Genomic DNA, 19,039 nt, shown 5'->3' with positions numbered 1-19,039 from the left:
TTACAAGGTCTTCAGACTCTGTGTCTTTATCATCCCATCCTTCCACCATTTTTTTTTTAGAAGAAGGGAGAAGTTTGATGTTAATTATTAGGCTAACAAGGGTTTTAGTTATTAGGTTGATTTCTTGAATATCTTAATTTTTTTGAGACAGATGCTTGATTTGCAGCCTTGAACTCTCTGAATCCTCCTGCCTCATCCTCCTGAGTGTTTGGAATATATGCATATCACTGTACCCAGCTTCAGGTTATTTATTTGATGTAACGTCTCGCAGATACATCTGTAGCCAGGTTGGAATGTGCCTTCGATTTTGCTCCTGTGAAAATGTTTGTATTGCTCCTACTTTAGTTTAATCACCACGCAGCTTTCATTGGTGGTTAACACGCAACCACGATACATAAAGTGAAGCACACACAGGCATGGGGATGTCGACAGTTCTCGGAATAATTTGGAATGCATTTAGTGATTGACAGATTTTAGTTTGAAAAATGGTCAGTTTGTTTCACAGATGCTCCAGAAACTGATATCATTGCAAGTGAACGGAATTTTTAATAAGTAATCCCTTGCTTGACAGCTCTAGGCATTTTTATTTTGTTGATCCTCTTGAAGAATTTTCGGCTTGCTCATTTGGAACATACTCTGTGAGTTAAATGCAGTGAGTTCCTAGACACCGAGTCATTTTCCAGATCTGAGTACATTTTCCCCCAACTGACATCCCCTGCCGGGATATGGTCCAGTTTCTCCAATGGGCTGTCAGAATACACTTAGCTCCTCATTAACAAATAACAGGCTTCCTGTCCACTAGTAGGGAAATAGAATGAAGTCAGATAATTGATGTTTTAAAGGATAAGCAGAGGAGAATTAAAATATGAGCAGTCAGAAACCTAGTTTTCAGAAGCAAGATTATTATTATAAGGAACCTGAACCAATGACAGATCTAGGAACAAAAGGAAACCCTACAATTTTCGTGGTTTTAAGTAGAATACAGATCCTCTTTACTTTAAATATCATGTAACTGTGGGATGAGTCAGTTTAAGTAAATCAAGAAACTAGGGCTTTGGCGGAGACAATGGTGGTTTCACATGTTTGAGCAATCTCCTCATCGAGTACTGGCTGCAAATTCAAGGTTCTTTCTCTCTTTAGATTTCAGTATCAAGTCTGTTTCTGCTTCTAGGAAAACAAAACAAAACAGAAAACCTACAGAAGCGAGAGTGACCATAACTCCCTTTGCTAAGGGGTTAGCAACATTAACTCTGAAAACACCAGAAGTTTCAGCTTCACCAAGTCAAATCATCAGCCAAATAGTGCAGCCGCAGCTGCTTTATGGGGCTGACCAGAGTGACCGTGTAAAGCTGCGCCCGAGTTTAGCTAAGCACAAATCACATAGCTTTGATTCAACTGTGTGGCTAGTATACCTCACAGGTGGTCTTCATGAATTCCCAAGGAGGGCGGGGGGGGGGGAAGCAATTTGTTGCCATTGAATTATTTGTCTTAGGTGTATGTATGTATGTGTGTTTGGGAGAGCGCGTGCATGTGTACATGTGCATGTTAAAGCCAGAGGTTGATGTTTTTCCAGCCATGTTCCACTTTCTTCTCCTCCTTCTCCTACCTTTTCTTCTTCTTGTTCTTCATCATCACCACCACCACCACCACCATCAAGACAAGGTTTTACTGTGTAGCCTTGACTATGCAGACCATGCTGGCTTTGAATTCATAGAGTTCCATCTATATTTGCCTCTGAAATGGGATCAAAGGCACATGCCACCATGCCTGGCTCCACATTATTTTTAGATACAACACCTCTCACTGAATTTGGAGCTTACTGACTTGGGTAGCAAGCCTCAGAAATCCTCCTGTCTTTGCCTCCCCACCACAGGGATTAAAGACATGTGCCACCGCCAGATTTTTATGTAGGTGCTGGGGATCTGAACTCAGGTCCAAAAGCTTGCATGTCATGCACTTTATTGACAAAACCGTCTCCCCAGCCCTTGGATTCTTTGTCTTAATTTTACATTTTACTTTGGGTGTGTATGTCCTTTGCTAGATTAACATTTTTACAGGTTACAAATTATCTTTACTTTTCTTTTCTTTTTTGTGTCAGGTTGTATTGATTTCTTTTCTTTAAAACAATTGAAACAGGGTACGGCAGTGGTGGCGCACACCTTTAATCCCAGCACTCAAGAGGCAGAGGCAGGAAGATCTCTGTGAGTTTGAGGCCAAGCCTGGCCTATAAAAGCTAGTTCCAGGACAGCTAGGGCTGTTTCACAGAGAAACCCTGTCTCAAAAAACCAAAAAAAAAAAAAAAAAAAAAAAAAAAAAAAAAAAAAAAAGAAAAAGAAAGAGAAAGAAAGAAAAGAAAGAAAAGAAAAGAAAGACCTGAAAGGATAAAAAGAAAATAAAAATAAAACAAGATTTGAACATAGAAGTGCTTAAACCTTTTACACCTTAGCACTTTGTCTATGAAATACAAATGTCTAAAAGTGTTTTTTTTAAGTAAACAGTACTCTACACGTAAAATGGCAAAAAAGTAAAATCCATTATCTTTACTAGTTTACCAAGACATTGCTTTACATTATTTGTTGAAAGGTGGTGCGTGTGTGTGTGTGTGTGTGTGTGTACCAGCACGTGCACACTCACATGAGCATTTGTGTGTATGCTCACACTTGTGCATGCTTTAGAGCAGATCTTGATGCCCAGAGGCTCAGTTTGCTTGAATCTTATCCTCCCTCCCTCCCTTCCCCCCCTCCCTCCCTCCCTCCCTTATTGTCCTTGTTTTAGGCGACGCTGCTCTTTCCTTTACTCATAAAACGTTCAGTGAAGCTAATCAGCTCTGGAAATGGAGGAAGGGTTGCTGTACCACAGCAGAAAATATACAACTTCCAGAATTTTCTCTATCAGTACCATAACACTGTGTAATAATCATCATACACTAAGCCCTCAAAAAAATCCCCACTTAATTTAAGAACCCAAGAGCAGGCATTAATTTCTCACTGGTTTTAATGGGCATTGAATGCTTGAGAATCATTCTTAGCTTGATGCTATCAAAATAATCTTGTTAATCGTATAAAGCAGTTGTCATTGGCTTCTCTCTTTAGTTAGACTTGTATATACTGCTTAGCGACTAACATCCTGGGAAAGTAGAGACGATTAAAAATAATCAAGAAAGGAGGTGAGGGGTTGTACATAGATAAAGGCTAGATAGAGATCAAAGGAAAATGAAGTTCAGTTATGGAAAATGGAGAAGTTATGATTGTACTTAATTGTTGCAGAAGATCTGAGAGTCGTGAGAAACGAAGCCTTTGTCCTGCTGGCTGAACGGGAGGTCACTGTGCTGTATGTAGGAGCCGAGCACACTGGAGCAGTCTACTCCTGTCTACCCAGCATTGTTCGGGCTTTGAAAACAGAATAGAGCATCCTGCTTTTGCAGTTTAAGCAAGGAGGATTTAGAAGAGCTCTGGGAGCCATGTTGAAGTTGTTTGGGTGGGTGGAAGGTTTTATGGAAGCTGTTACTTCCTCACCACAGATAGGGAGGGATGGCAGTCTGCAGGGACCACCAGAAAGCACTTAATCACCATCCTTCCAAATCAGGAAGGTAGCCAGAATACCCACTAGATGGTGCTCAAATTACTGTGGATAGTTCTGTGATCTGTAGAATCAAAGATTATAAAATGCTAGAACAAACAACCACAGCACTACCGTAAGCCTTCTAGTCGGGATCATCAGCCCACAAATATCAACACAGAGATTTGCTATTAATTATGAAGGCTTGGCCATATTATCTTAGGCTTGTCTCACTAGCTCTTATAACTTAAATTAATCTGCTTCTATTAATCTATGCTCTGCCACATGGCTCATTACCTCACCTCTGTTCTGCATGTTCTGCTCTCAAGTCTGCAGCCGACTTCTGAGCACTTAGATTTTTTCTTCTCTCCCTCTCTCTCCCGGGAAGTCCTGCCTATTTTCTCCTGTCCAGCTATTGGCCACTCAACTCTTTATTAAACCAATCACAGCAACACGTCCTCACATGGTGTACAAATATTCTGAAATACAACCGATTAGAAAACAGTATTTAATTCAGGCTTTAAGGCACAAATAATCCATATGTAGAAAGAACTAACGTGGCTTTTGAAATTTTATGTCATCAAAATATCTTCATTTGGCCCCAACGTGGCCTTTAATCCCAGTTCTCGGGAGGCAGAGGAAGGCAGACCTCTGAGTTTGAGGCCAGCCTGGTCTACAGAGGGAGTTCCAGGACAGCCAAGGCTACAAAGAGAAATCCTGTCTCAAAACGCAATAATAACAACAACAAAATTCTTTGCTTAAAAGGTGGAAGTGGAGTGGGAGGAGTTTCCTTCCATCCAAAATCAACATTCTTAGTAGAAAATTAGATTACAATTAGTATTTAAAATACTGTTTATTTTTTTATGTGTATGGGTGTTTTGCCTACATGTATATTACAACATGTGTGTCCTAGTGCCTTGGGAGGCCGGGGAGTTAGACCCCTAGGAACTGTAATTATAGACAGCTGTGAGCTGCTGGGTGCTGGGAATTGAACTCAAGTCCTCTGGAAGGGCAACCAGTGCACTTAATGCCCGAGCCATCTCTCTAGCCACCGTGACATAACCACAACTCATTGCCTTGCATTGCTGGTCCAAACCCTAAGCCCGAATAAAACTTTCCCTTATAAAGCTGATGATACATTATGTCAGAATGAAAGAATGCCAGCTCAGCCACCATTAGTGAGGTGCAATAGTAAGAGGGGACTGCTGGGAGGAGTAATCTGAGGTCAGACTGCTAGGAAAATGAAATAGCAGAAAGGATGGGGAAGCAGGCTTTCAAATGGGCAGACTCAGTCTGTAATTAACTACTGTGTTCCACACTGTTCTAGGATACAGCCATTAACGAAGCAGCCGTCAGTTCCTCTCTATGGAGCTTAGATGTCCGAGAGACAATTCGTTTCTGTGTCTAATATTTCTAACATTTCCAGCAAGGAACCCAAGAAGGAGAGAAACTGATTTGCTGAGCAAATCTGTGTTGAATATTTTGTATAAGTCACACAGTGCTGAATGATGGAGGTACAGGAGTCCCTGTCATCGAGGAGTTCAAAATCTTGTATCTGAACAGTTCGGTGTGTTGGGGGTATGCACAGGGTCCCCTCGAACCACAGGCATGAAGGTGCAATGGTGGGAATGTTGGATCCTGCTTCTACCTGGGAATAGAACTGATGACATTCAAGGTTCACAGTGAGAATTCAGAGCAATCAGTTCACCGACATGCAGAAAAGATTCTGTCTGTGGAACAATGTTAGCCTTGTAAGAGTGACATCTCAGACTGTCTTCGTTGGAAACAGTTGCTCTTAAAAGGCCATCCCATAAGAGCTAGCAGGCTGACCAGCCCTGCAAGTACTCAGGCCCAGAACCAGGGTTCTGTGTTGGCCCACCCCAGCCCAACATCCATCCCATCTTTGACCTGTTGGAGGATGGTGGAGTGTCACTCCTGTGGACACAGGTGTAGCACCAATATAAAAAACCCAGAGACAGATATTGGTGTTCAACCTGAAGATCAAAAAAGCAAAGCAGCCGGGCGATGGTGGTACATGCCTTTAATCCCAGCACTCAGGAGGCAGAGTCAGGCAGACCTTTGGGAGTTCGAGCTAGTTCCAGGACAGGCTCCAAAGCTACAGAGTAGTCCTGTCTCAAAAAACAAAACAAAATAAAACAAAACAAAACAAAACAAAAAACAAACAAAGCAAAGCAGCCAGCCACTGGCTCTTACCTCTACCTCAAACCTAAATGGCTGTCCTGCCTCCACGAATCCTCAGAATAAGACTGATTCTGAGACCTTTCTCTTTCCATTTTATATTCCTCTCTAGTGCTGGGATTAAAGGTGTACACCACCACCACCCAGTCTCTATGGCTAGTGTGGCTGCTGGGATTAAAGGTGTGTGTCACCAGGCCTTGTCTGTGTGGCTCACAAGTGTGGCTGCTTCTTCTTTCTTTCCTTCCTTCCTTCCTTCCTTCCTTCCTTCCTTCCTTCCTTCCTTCCTTCCTTTCTTTCTCTTTTTCCTCTTTTTCTCTTAAATTTTATTTTTGGGTGGGGAGGGAGATGGGTGAGGTCAGGAAACATAATGTAAAAGACACAAAGTCTAAATAAAAAAAATCCATCCCACGTGGAGATATAGACAGAGACCCACTTTGGAGCACTGGACTGAGCTTCCAAGGTCCAAATGAGGAGCAGAAGGAGTGAGAACATGAGCAAGGAAGTCAGGACAGCGAGGGATGCGCCAACCCACTGTGATGATGGGGCTAATTTAATGGGAACTCACCAAGGCCAGCTGGACTGGGACTGATGGAGCATGTGATCAAACCAGACTCTCTGAACATGGCTGACAAGGAGGGCTGACTGAGAAGCCAAGGACAATGGCACTGGGTTTTGATTCGGCTGCATGTACTGGCTTTGTGGGAACCTAGTCTGTTTGGATGCTCACCTTCCTAGACAAAAGAGAAGTTGTGGATGAAGGAGTAGCCTCAGACATCAGAGGGGGTAGGTAGGTGTGCCTACGCTGGGGAGGTAACAGACAACCTGATTTTTATAAACCAAGATCAAAGACAGTCGCCATCAGCTTGGATCAAGAACTCAAGAACATCCCTCCCCTGACTGTGATAATTATACTGACACCATACACTAAATTAAAAAAGAAATAGATCTATGTATTCATTCAGAGGCCATTTTTTGTACTTTTTATTGTTTTTTGTGTGTATTTGTGTGTGTAGTTGTGTGTGTGTTGGTACTGGAATAGTCAACGTGATAGGGACACTATGATGGAACAGTCTGAGGTGCCGACAGAAGTCAGTTCACTGTGTTTACAGTATTTTCTGCTATCAAGGGAGCAAACCTGTGGTCTCTGAAACCTGAAGCCCAGCTTGATTTCCCAAACGTCTTTCAGTCATGGTTCCCAGTCCTGTTGTAGGAAGGACTCAAGCCTGTGAAGGTTTTCTGTGGTGGAAACCACACATCAGAGCTGGGAAATCTTACATCATGTTTTCCAGACTTTTTCCCTTTCTAACTTGGGGAAACCTGCAGTTCTTGGTATAGTGGGAAAGAAACCACTGCTTCACACCCTTCTCGGTTTGCAGATGGGCGGTTGTTTTCCAGCTGTGGAGATCTGGCTTAAAGCTTTACCAGAAAGGCCTCTTTCTGTATTTTAAACAGAGGGACCTTCTGTAGGTGAGGAACCATCTTGGCATTTTAAAGTTTCTGGGAACTCATGACTTCTGTATCGCTCAATCCCAGGCAGCTACTCACACTTTGGAGAAGTATGTGATTAGATCGGGGCAAATTTCTCTGTGTATAGAATATTAGGGTTGGGAGTAGGTGTGGTGTGGTGGTGGTGGTGGTGGTGGTGGTGGTGGTGTGTGTGTGTGTGTGTGTGTGTGTGTGTGTGTGTGTAAGCTAGAGAGAAATAAGAAATAAGGACAACATTCTCACGTTTAAAAGACTGAGGCCTTGCTATGTTTCAGGAGAGAAAATAATATAGAATCCATGTCCTCAAGGACTTCACTGACAGTGGCGTAGGACCGGTCAAAGCATGATAAATACTCACAGCAGACTGTGCTCTTGTGGCAGTGTGACTGGGTGGAGACCTTCTGAATTGAGTCCCGAGAAGAAGACATGGTGAGAGAGGAGCACAGGAATGAAGACAGCCTCCATGTATCAGCTGGCTTGTGGGCATAAAGGAGCTTCAGTATAGCTAGACGGGAAGAGGGTAACAGATGAGGACACATATCGGAGGCCTCTGCTCACCAAATTAAGAAGCATGAACAGCTGTCAGTGTTCCACAGTCCACAGAGGTGCCAAGGAATATTAAGTAAAGTAGCCAACATTTAATACAACATTTATTTCCATTTAAAAAATATCACTACCGCCGCCGCCGCCGCCACCACCACAACCTTCATTTCCTGTGTTTGGAAGTTTTGCCTACATGAGTCTCAGCAACATGTGTTCCTGGTGCCTGTGGAGGTCAGAAGAAGGAGTTCTATCTCTTGGAACTGGAGTTACAGATGGTTGTGAGCTGCCATGTGGGTTCTGGGAATGAAACCTGGGTCCTCCACCAGAACAGTCAGTGCTCTTCACTACTGAGCCGTCTTGGCAGCCCCTTGTTTCCATGCTTAGTCTCTGCTTTTCCCTTAGGAGAGTGAAACATTCTCAAGGAAAGACCTTGGAGGTTGTAGCAAAGCAGGCAACCTTTACCATAGAGAAGTCACTTGGGAGATTGTGTAGATACCTTTTTACATTCTTGGGATCACTTTCTATATAAGACTCTACTCTTTAATGTTATCTATCTGTAGCAATATTTTATTTGTGTTTTAACAAATAAAGCTTGCTGAAAATCAGAGTGCAGAGCTAAATTACTGGAGGCCAGGGAATGATGGCTCACACCTTTAATCCCAGGACTTTGGAGACAAAGTCAGAGGGATCTCTGTTAGTTCAAGGCCTTGCTGGGCTACACAAGATTGAATCTGTCTAATTGAGAGTCCCCCATCAGTGCCTTGCATTCTGGTGGACTAAACTCCTGAATTCAAGTACCACCTGCTGCTGCTCTGACAAGGCCACCAGCGTACAAGCTTTAAAGTACTGTTGGACCCTAGAGTCCAATCACCGAGGAGGAGTTGCCCCAAGAGACCACCTCTCACACCACAGCTGATGTAAAAACATGAGGATTTTATTAATTCTGTCATGACAGGGTCCTTCAGCATTAGAGGCCAGAAAGACCCCGAATAGCTGGTACAGGCTACGTTTAAAGGAAAAAGCCAAAGAAGCAAGGGGCATGTCTGGGGGGTTGTTCTTTGACTATTATGATTAGCTTATTCAAAAGAGCTATTACCAATAATTTGCTGGAGAGTGGTTTCTAGGTAAAGGAAATATCTGAGGGTCACTTTAACCCCTTTTCCAGGAGCTGAGTCAAATCAAGTCTTTGGGAGGCCTTCCACTTGGCATGTACATCAGGAACTGAATCAACATCTTAAAGGTTATCTTGCCCCAATTTTTGGAGAACATTCACAAAGACTCAGGGAAATGGAAAGTTCCCAACATCTCAGTACGTGCATGTGCAGCTGTTAGGTCCTTGGTTCCCAAGGCAGGGAACACTAAGGCATGGAGGCTGAGAGGGTTCAGAAATGGCTTCAGAATTGTCTTAAAGTTTTACAGTACCTCGCCCAGATTTTTTAAAAAATGCATTAATTTTGAAATAATTTCATATTCTCATAAGTGTTATAAAGGCAGTATAAAGAGATGCTGACTGTTTGAATACTCAGCTTCCCAAATACTTACATCTTCCTTTCTCCCATAGGTCTGTTCCTTTCTTTTTAAAAAATATACCAGTTGTTATTATTTCCAGAGAATTTTGGAGTTGTCTATCACCGGAATAGATAGCACCACAATGCTGGACTTATACGCACAGTCCCAGCCCAAAGCACCACTGAGCTGGAGCAGAGGTTCTCTGGAGTCAGGGCGCTTACCTGGGGAAGTGGGAACCCGGGACCAAAGCAGTATGCCAACAGGGCAGTGCTTTCTCCCCTGGGATTCTCAACATCTTAGCTTGTGTGGGAGCAGCTGTGTATACTACTTCCCATGAATCCTTACTCAGCCAGACATTGATAAATGGGCTAAGTCTTGTTCCTCTTGAGGAAAAAGCCTTATGCGACTTTGGCCAATTTTGACTCTGAGTTCCATCCAACATTTCATAACATTACTCAAAACCAAGAGGAGTGATACAAAGATACAAAACCCTGAGCTGAAACCTCTAGTCCTCACATATTGTCCAAGTAAAACATCAGCTCTACAACAATTAGCCTGGTCGCCCAAGACAGCCTTAGCCTTGCTCATTCCTTTCGAAAACACTTCAGTGCTCTTTGTTCTACCATGTGGGGTTGCCTGTACGTATTTCTTAACATAGTGTACATTTCTGGGGAGTGGAACTGAGCTCAGGACCTTCCTGTGATGTTTTAAAGAGTCTGCTCATCTGAACTTAATTCTTTGTCTTTTTCTTGGGGGAGCCCTGGTGCCTCATACTTTCAGCTAGTACTTTTATGCTTTAAGACTCTAGGGTGCTTCTCAACTGTCATCTAAATGGTTCCACTTCAGTGACTTATGTTCATTGCAAATTCCAATGATATTTCCTACATATCCCATTCATTAGGTGCCACAATGAATTGTGTCCCTCATCACATTCATAAATTGAAATCCTAACCCCAGCAAGGAGTGTGAATATCTTTGGAGATAATATTTAATAAGAAAATTAGGATTAAAATGAAGTTGTATGAATGGGTCCTAATCTGATATGATGGGTTGATGGGTTGTTTTTTGAGAATCCTGAAAGTGATTACCACTTCTAGTTTCTTGGGCATTTATTTATTTATTTAGTGATAAAGTCTCACTATATAGTTTTGGTTGCTTTAGAATTCACTGTGTAAATCAGGATTGTCTTGAACTCCTAGAGATCCACCTGCTTCTGCCTCCCAAATGCTGGGCTAAAAGTGTGTGCCACTAAGCCTAGCTAATGATTTTGAACTTCCTTGAAAAAAATATGTATTTATTTCATTTTATGTGTATGTGCATGACCCTAATTGTATGGACACACACACACACACACACACACACACACACACACACAAACTATATGTATGCAGATGGTCTAGGAGGCCAGAAGGTAGAATTGGAAACCCCAGAACTAGACTTATAGAAGGTTGTGGGCTCTTCTATGTGGGTGTTAACTGCTGAGCCGCCTCTCCAGGCCTTGATATTGTATTTCTAATCTCCAGAATCATGAAGAAGAAAAAAAAAAAAGGTTTGTTGTTTAATGACCTGGCACTTGCTATGGCAGCCCAGCTGGCTTCATGGTTACTGTCTGTGGGCTTCTTTACCTATCTGTGCGTTTCTGGTCCTTACTAACTTTCTCTTGGGCTTAAGTGAGTGGAGGTCTCTTTCCAACACTCTCAGCCCCCTTCCCACCACTCAGCATTTGCGCTGCTTTCTTTTAACCCCTACGTCAACCCTGCTATTACTCTGTAGTTCACTTCCATTTGACTCTTAACTTGATAACCTCAGTAAGTTTTCGTCAAAGCCAGTTTGTCCACAGACCTCAGTGTTTATGGTTTCTCTTCTATGATGCTCTCCACGCGTGTCCTGAGTGACATTCGTACAGAATGATGGATTATTTGACCCTGGCTTTGCCTGGGTCATTGCTTCTATTGAGTACACTCTTTCTTACTTCATTTATTTATTTATTTATTTATTTATTTATTTATTTATTTATTTTGTATACAACATTGTGTCTGTGTGTATGGCTGCAGGCCAGAAGAGGGCGCCAGACCCCATTATAGATGATTGTGAGCCACCATGTGGTTGCTGGGAATTGAACTCAGGACCTTTGGAAGAGCAGGCAGTGCTCTTAACCTCTGAGCCATCTCTCCAGCCCCTCTTTCTTACTTCTTATGAGGGCTGCTAACTTGTAGATCTGGACCCACAGCGGGGTGCTTCTTGCTGATGGGCCATCTGACTTGACTCTGGTCTTTATTTTTTGTTTTTCAAGACAGGGTTTCTCTTTGTAACAGTCTGGCTGTTCTGGAACTCACTGTGTAGTCCAGGCTGGCCTTGAACTCACAGAGATTCACCTGACTCTGCCTTCTGAGTACTGGGATTACTGAGTTCCGAGATTCTTGACTTCCCTGGTTTCAACCTCCAAAGTGGTCTCTCTGCTTTTTCCTTATACTTGTTATAGTTTAAAACATTACATTTATACTGAGTATCTCCTAGAACCAAAGAGGTACAGTTGCAGTAGTCTTGATCAGGGCCCTGTGGGGAGGCCCCTTATGGAAAACTATTTCCCTGGCCTGGTTAGAAACATAACATTTCAAGCTACCCCAAACAGGAAAGAGTTAATCCTGTTGAGCCGACCACATGTACTTCTCAGGAAGGCAGGTTCATGCTAAATGTTTGGGAGGAATAATTATCCCTTTAGTGAGATACTGCATGTTTCCTTCCCAGAAATCCCCCCCATGCTCTGACACCCCCCTCTTCCTGGTACAGGGGCTTACAGAACCCTGTCATGTATCTTTGTAATTCCTTCTGCTTTTCTGAATTTCTCAGAAAAAGCCTAACTTTCCCTTTTCTCCTTTCTGTCCTTCATGTCTTTTGTAAGCTTTGGGAGTTACTCCTTCTCTAAAGCTCCTGTCCCCATCACATGATGCCCATCACAAGGCTTAACTCAAACAGCACCTGGCCTTTGCTCTTTCCCTACTCCTTCTTCCTCCAGGCATCCGCGGAGACATAAAGCTTGCTTGTCCTAGGGATTTTCTTTTAGACTCTATTAAAATTGTCCTCTAGATTCTACCTGAGTCCACTCCTAAGTTCTTTAATTAGCAAGACAAAGATCCTCAATGTAATGGTTTAAGTAAAATGAGGCAGGTTCCCGATTGGCAGCTGGCAGTGGGTCCCGATACCATGGCGGGCCATGAAGGCAGCAGGGTCCCAGGCAGGAAGCCACGTGGCAGATGAGAGACTGAAATGAATAGACACACCATGCAGAGAAAGTGGGTATTTATTTAGTGGGTTATGGAAGGGAAGGAAAAAAGGGGGGAAGAATGGAGAAGAGCAGAGAGAGGCAGAGAGAGAGAGAGAGAGAGAGAGAGAGAGAGAGAGAGAGAGAGAGAGAGAGAGACTCAGAGTGGAAGCAGAAGAAAGATCCCCTTGCCTCAGTGGTTGATAGGGGGAGAGGAGTGGGAGGGGCTTGTCTCAGACAAGGAGGGCTTGACAGACCATTACACTTAAGAGTGAATTGATATTTTTAGTTTCACCTTAGACTTTTGTGCTCTGTGCTTTTAGCATTGTTCTGTTACTTTTTCAGATTCAAATCCAAAGTTAAGAAAATGATATTTAGTTTCATTAAGTATTCCAGGGAAAAAGAGAACAAGTATACACTAGACCTGTAAGGCATGAAGAAAACTCTCTGGGATTATCTGTCAGGTGTAGTTTTCCAATGTACTTAGTTCTGTTTTCACACATGTCAGTAAGCTCCTAAAGGGCGCAGATTATATATATATGTATGTGTGTGTGTGTGTATACATATATATTTTTTTCTGACTGTAGCACATAGTGATTACTTAAGAAATATTGTAAAATTCACAAAAGTCAACTCCTAAAAGCACACTAGCTGGAAAGTCTTCTTGAGTTATTTGTCCAGTCTACTTTGCAGAGATGGTTTGGCTTAGCCAAGAATCAACATTACAGCAACCCTGATCCACCCTCAGATGTGTGCTTTTGTGGACAATAAATTATATCATCAGGTTCTCCGTGAGTGACCCTGAAAAACATGGGGGTCACCAATGTGTTTCACTGAGGTAAATGGACACAGAGAACTCTGAGGATAGAGAGTTGAATCCTAAAGTAAGAGTTCTATTCGGGAGAAGTTATTATTAGTGAATGCGTCTTATAAAGCCAAGGCATAAATGTATTGCCCTTAAACATTTGGACTTCAGATAAAACAAACCAGCTGTAATAGTTCCAAGTTTTTGTCTTGAGCAGTTGTGCTTGGATGTTGTTCAGTCCTAAAAGCTATTAATCATAGTGTTGAAATGTGTTATTAAAAATTAAAGAGTTCATTGTTGTTATGGAGATAAAATCCAGGGCCTCCTGGCCCAGCTCCTGTACTCTGGGGTTTTTGGTTTTTATTTTTTATTTTTTTATTGTTATTGCCTGTTTGCTTGTGTTTTTTTTTTTTTTTTTTGATTTTTCGAGACAGGGTTTCCCTGTAGTTTCTAGAGCCTGTCCTGGAACTAGCTCTTGTAGACCAGGCTGGCCTCGAACTCAGAGATCCGCCTGCCTCTGCCTCCCGAGTGCTGGGATTAAAGGCATTCGCCACCACCGCCCGGCCTGTTTGCTTGTTTTTTCTTCTTCTGAATAACTCTCTCACTGAATAGCACAAGTTGGATTTGGATTTGTGATTCTCCCGACTCAATCTCCCAAATGCTGGAATTATAGGCTGATCTAAAAAAAATTATTACTGTCGGGAGAATCACAAACAGATTAAAAATGGGTATTTTCCATCACCCCCTTATCCACATTTTAATAGCAAACTAGTTTTAGGACTCTGGATATAAGTCAGTGGTTTGGGGGTACAAGGCCTTAAAGTCTGAATCCAGCAAACCACACACACACACACACACACACACACACACAAACACACACACACACACACCAATCCACAAAATAAACATTTGGTATGAATAAACTAAAACTATCATCTCATTATAATATCTGTAAAAGCAACAGATTCTCAAGAGTATAAGGAGTAGGATCCTTAAAACCAGCCTATTTAGTGAGACCTTGTTTCAAAACAATACAAAGCAACAACTAGTAAATTTTTAAAAAGAGATTTATATTTTAAAAATTATGTGTATGGCTGTGTGTTTGTGTGTATGTACGTGTGAGTTGAATATAGGAGCCTACAGAGGCTAGAAAATGCACTGGATGCCCTGGGCTGGACAACAGTTAGTTGTCAGCTGCCTGAAATGTGTTCTGGAAATGAACTCAGGTCCTTTGTTAGAGCAGCACATACTTTCAACTGCTGGAAAATGTTTCCATCCCCTAAATTCATAATGTTTATAAATTAGCCAAATATTTCTAGAGGAAGTCCTGGCATAATACGTTGACATGCCCAATGCACACTTTTCTTGACCCAGTTACTTCTATACAAACAGTGGAAAAGATGTAGAGATATATGTGGGTAGTTCCTGACTGCGTTACAGTGTGTAATAGTGAAAATGTAACCACAGGTTGAGGTCTCATTAGTAAGAAGTTGGCTAAAAAGCACATCCCTTAAGAGTCATGAAGTAAAAGTCTTTGGAGCCGTTAATTAACACAGGGATCTACAGTGTGTTACAACATGAACAGAAGTAGATTTGAAATGGTTTGTAATGTAGACTCACATATGTGTATATATAATATTGAAGGACATAGATAAATATATACACACATAGACATTAAGCCTTTATGTATACATACTGAAAAAAGCCACATAGAAAAGAACACAAAAATGTCAATAGTTATTTTTAAGTGTTAGGCTGTTTTTTTTTACTTTATCATATTTTTATGCAACTTTGATTTTTATACTGAAGATATATGACACTCATAATCTGAAAAAATGAAAAATTTATTTTTTGTTGAGTAATATGAAAGTTGGATTACATATGTGTGTATGTTTGTCCATTATAGGTTATTTAACTCTTGAATTTTAAGTGCTCTCTTTATATTCATACTTGATTCATTAGCATATATATCCAGTTGCCTCTGTCCCTCCTCTGCAGAAAGGACAGCCCAAACTCTTTCCATCACAAGTGTCCTCAGGAGAAGGCAGTCTTGGTTTTAAGAGTGGCTGTGTGGCTTAGGCAGTATGTGTGGATTGGGAAAAGTCAGCTTTGGTTGAGGAGGGGGAAGGAGCCAATGTCTGTGGAAAAGGCCGGAGCATTTGACTCGGATAGTTGCCCCAGCCTCATGGGTCATACAGGCTTGGAAAGAGAGTGGTGGGTAAGGAGCCCACGCAGGGAAGAGTTTGAAGTACGTACCACCCACTTGGGAAGTACGGACCTAAATTATTTAGCCCCACGGGGTTTGCACTCTGCCTTGATCCCACCCGTAGCACAGGCAGACACTCCACAGGGACCTGCTGAACTGAACTGAACTCATTTTCACTGTAGAAGGAAGGACTTTTTTTTTTTTTACCTCGTGGATACTTACTGATGGGTGATGTTTTATTATTCAAAGATGAGAAATTCAGTAGAGGTGATCCCACCCAAGTCAGGAAGGCAGGCCCCTTTCCTCTGCAGTCAGTACAGACCTTAACATTTAACCTTAACAGTTTATATTTATCGACGTTAGAAAGATTCCTTTTTAGTTCATGGCTTCTATCCTGTGAAAGATTAAGATCATTTCCCCAACGAGGAACACTAACTTTTAGCTGTGATAATCAATCAGTTACGTTGGAATGGAATCTTGGCATAATCACAGCGTCGTATCGACACCTTCTTTAGTTTCCAAAGCTCAGCCAACTGAAGGAAAACATTTGCTACAGGAGTTGCCATCGGAAAGCCAACAGTGAGAGTGAAAATACATCTTCGGGGAGGATTACATCATATGGAGCACGAAAGCCCATCTGGACCAAGGGATGAATAGGAAGGAGGTCAGTTCAGTTCAGCAGGTCCCTGTGGAGTGTCTGCCTGTGCTACGGGTGGTCGAGGCAGAGTGCAAAACCCAGCGAGGCTCTCTTTTCCATCTCAGGACCTTGTCGTTTAGGAACGAGGCTTGTATTTAAAAATTAAGATATTCAGAGTAGTTTGACATCAAATAGCAGTTCAATGTTGCCAGTGTATGACAGGATTAATGTGAAATGACCCATTCGCCTTAGAAGTTCTCCCTGGGGAGGTTACATGGGCAGTGCATCAAAACCATTGGTTCATAAGATAACACTGGATTTGAGGGTAGCTCTTAGATTTTTTTAAAGGCAGGCTCACCCCCCCCCCCCCGCAAGCCAATTCCTTTGAATGTCACTAAGATGATTTGAGGTAGATGTGTTTTGTATTGTGGGGTTCCGTCCAGCTTAAACTTAATAGAGAAAAGAGTTGTACTACACATTTAGGAATGAATTGGCGTTACTAAGATCAGACATTTCTCATAACCTTTGCATGCCAACAGTACTATTGTAAGATGAATTCTCTCAAAAAGTTAATCTGGCCAGAGATTTAGGGTGCTTTATGGTACCTACGGCAATTATCTATAAAATGTAGGGTTCAGAAACACTAATTATTTGTACTTGGCTAACCTGAAGGCAGAGAAAAAGATTCTGTATTCTTTTCCATCTCTGATATCTAGAAATAACTCCTCCCCCCAAGTGAACAGTTTTGCTGTTCCTGTGTTCAGGGAGAGGTTAATCTTATTTCACTATCTCCTTCACCAGAAAGATACTGGCTTAGCTTCAGGATTCTGTGCCCAGCAACACACTTTGCCAATCTGAGGGAGAAGGTTAAATTAATAAATGCATCTGCCTCCCATACATACCTTCTATATGTAATCGGGGTGCTGAGAAGGTCCAGGCAGGACAAACTGTGTCTCGGAGGTCATTGCTGCAAGGTGTGTGCTTGAATGTGTGTGTGTGTGTGTGTGTCCATGTCCGCCCATCTGTCTGTGTGTCTGTGTATATGTGGTGTATGTGTGGAGGAAAGAATTCAGGTCAAAATGGTGGTTTACTAAAAAGAATCCTCATGCCGTGCCTCCTAAAGGACTCAGAGACAAGACGGACAGATGGAGAGGAGGGATTATTAAATCAGAGAGAGCAGAAATAATTGCTCTGCAAGCCTCCCCACTGAAATCTCAGGAAGCCATTCTCTGAAATATCACTTTCTTTTACAATATTACGAGATCTTTGTGTCCACTAGGGAGAGTAGGGAGATGACAAAGAGGTTCCACTGAAGCCTGCCCCTTCTCCCGAGAGCAACCTGCATCTTGAGTCGAATCATTGTCTACCCTTTAGTATGTACTCTTCAATATTACATTGATTAAATCCTTGAGATTTTATATAAATCCTGAATTGTATCGTTAGAGTTCAACACAAGGCAAGTGGCACCACTCAACATCGGCTAACTCAAAGATTTGTGTGTGTGTGTGTGTGCGCGCGCGCGTGCGCGTGTATGCACGTGTGTGTGTCTGAGAAGAGTAGTTTGGGGACAGCCACAGAGGACTCATTAGAAGTCAGTTTCCTCCTGTTACTAGTCCTGTAGAGGGACAGAGGCTGTTATCTGACCCAGAGCCGGAGAATCATTTAGTATCAGCTTACTTGAGACGGGCAGCGATGTGTTGAAGGACATAGACAGGCCTGCAGGGAGACACTGTAGGATATACCAGACTGACCTCAATTCCTTCTCAATTTCCCAGGTCCTTTTGGGAATGAATCTAACTGTGAGCACATAGCACAGAAAACTGTTTCTATAGCCTGTAAAGTCAGTACCAGGGAGCAGGGATACAGTGGTTTCTAGGTGACAAATGGGAAATGAAGAACACCCGGCATATCAACGTGGGCTCCAGTGTCCCGCTCCCATAGGCCTAAGAATCATTCATATTTCTGTGCTTACTTCAGCTGTAGTTCATTTGGTAGCATTGTATTTTAAAAATATATTTCACTGGGTGAAAAGACCACAGTTCATTTACCCATTCCCCTAGCAGTGAACAGATTCTAGTGTTTTACTGTTTTGATATTTCCTACGAATATGTTTGTTAGTGGTTTTCATGTTTTTAGGGGGATGTTTAGGCACAGAGTTTCTCTAGAAATATACAGCACTTAGAATTCTTGAACTGGGGCAATCACATTGAGATTGCCAGACGATACTAACTGGATTTTCAAAGTAGTTGCATGAGTTCATCTTTTCCTGAGGCCTGTGGGGGCCTTCTTGACACTGGATATTTTCAGACTTTGTGGTTGTACTGAGCGTTTCCATGTCCTGAGTTGTTGGTGTGGTTTGACATGATCTCATATGTTGAGTCATCACTGTTTCCCCTGTCCTGGAAACACTTGTTCAGATTTCCCTCCATTCTTTCCTACTGTGCATTTGTTTATTTACTTACATTTTCAGAGAGACAGCCTCAGCGCCTGCAGATTGACCTTCAACTCACCGCATGCGTGCTGGGGATTGAACCCAGGGCTTCGTATCTGCCGGATGAGCATTCTGCCAGCTGTGGCGCATCCCTAACTTGACGGTAGCGACAGCCCCTGAGTATTTTCTTATTAGTTGATGGTAGGGACAGCCCCTGAGTATTTTCTTAGTAGTTGTATTTGGATAGTAACCCTGTGCTGGTTATAACTTGTCTAATTTTGTGGCTATGAAGACGCACATATACTTAAATTTAAACTTAAGTTCTTTATTCTAATATACTCCAAATAATCAATGAATCCTTTTTACATTCACCCTCATTATCTGCTCTTGGGACTTCTTCATTT

The sequence above is a fragment of the Arvicola amphibius genome, chromosome 9, assembly GCF_903992535.2.
Source record: "Arvicola amphibius chromosome 9, mArvAmp1.2, whole genome shotgun sequence".
NCBI classification, from domain to species: Eukaryota; Metazoa; Chordata; class Mammalia; order Rodentia; family Cricetidae; genus Arvicola; species Arvicola amphibius.
The sequence above is the reverse complement of the archived record's forward strand: the minus strand, read 5'-3'. Positions refer to the sequence as shown.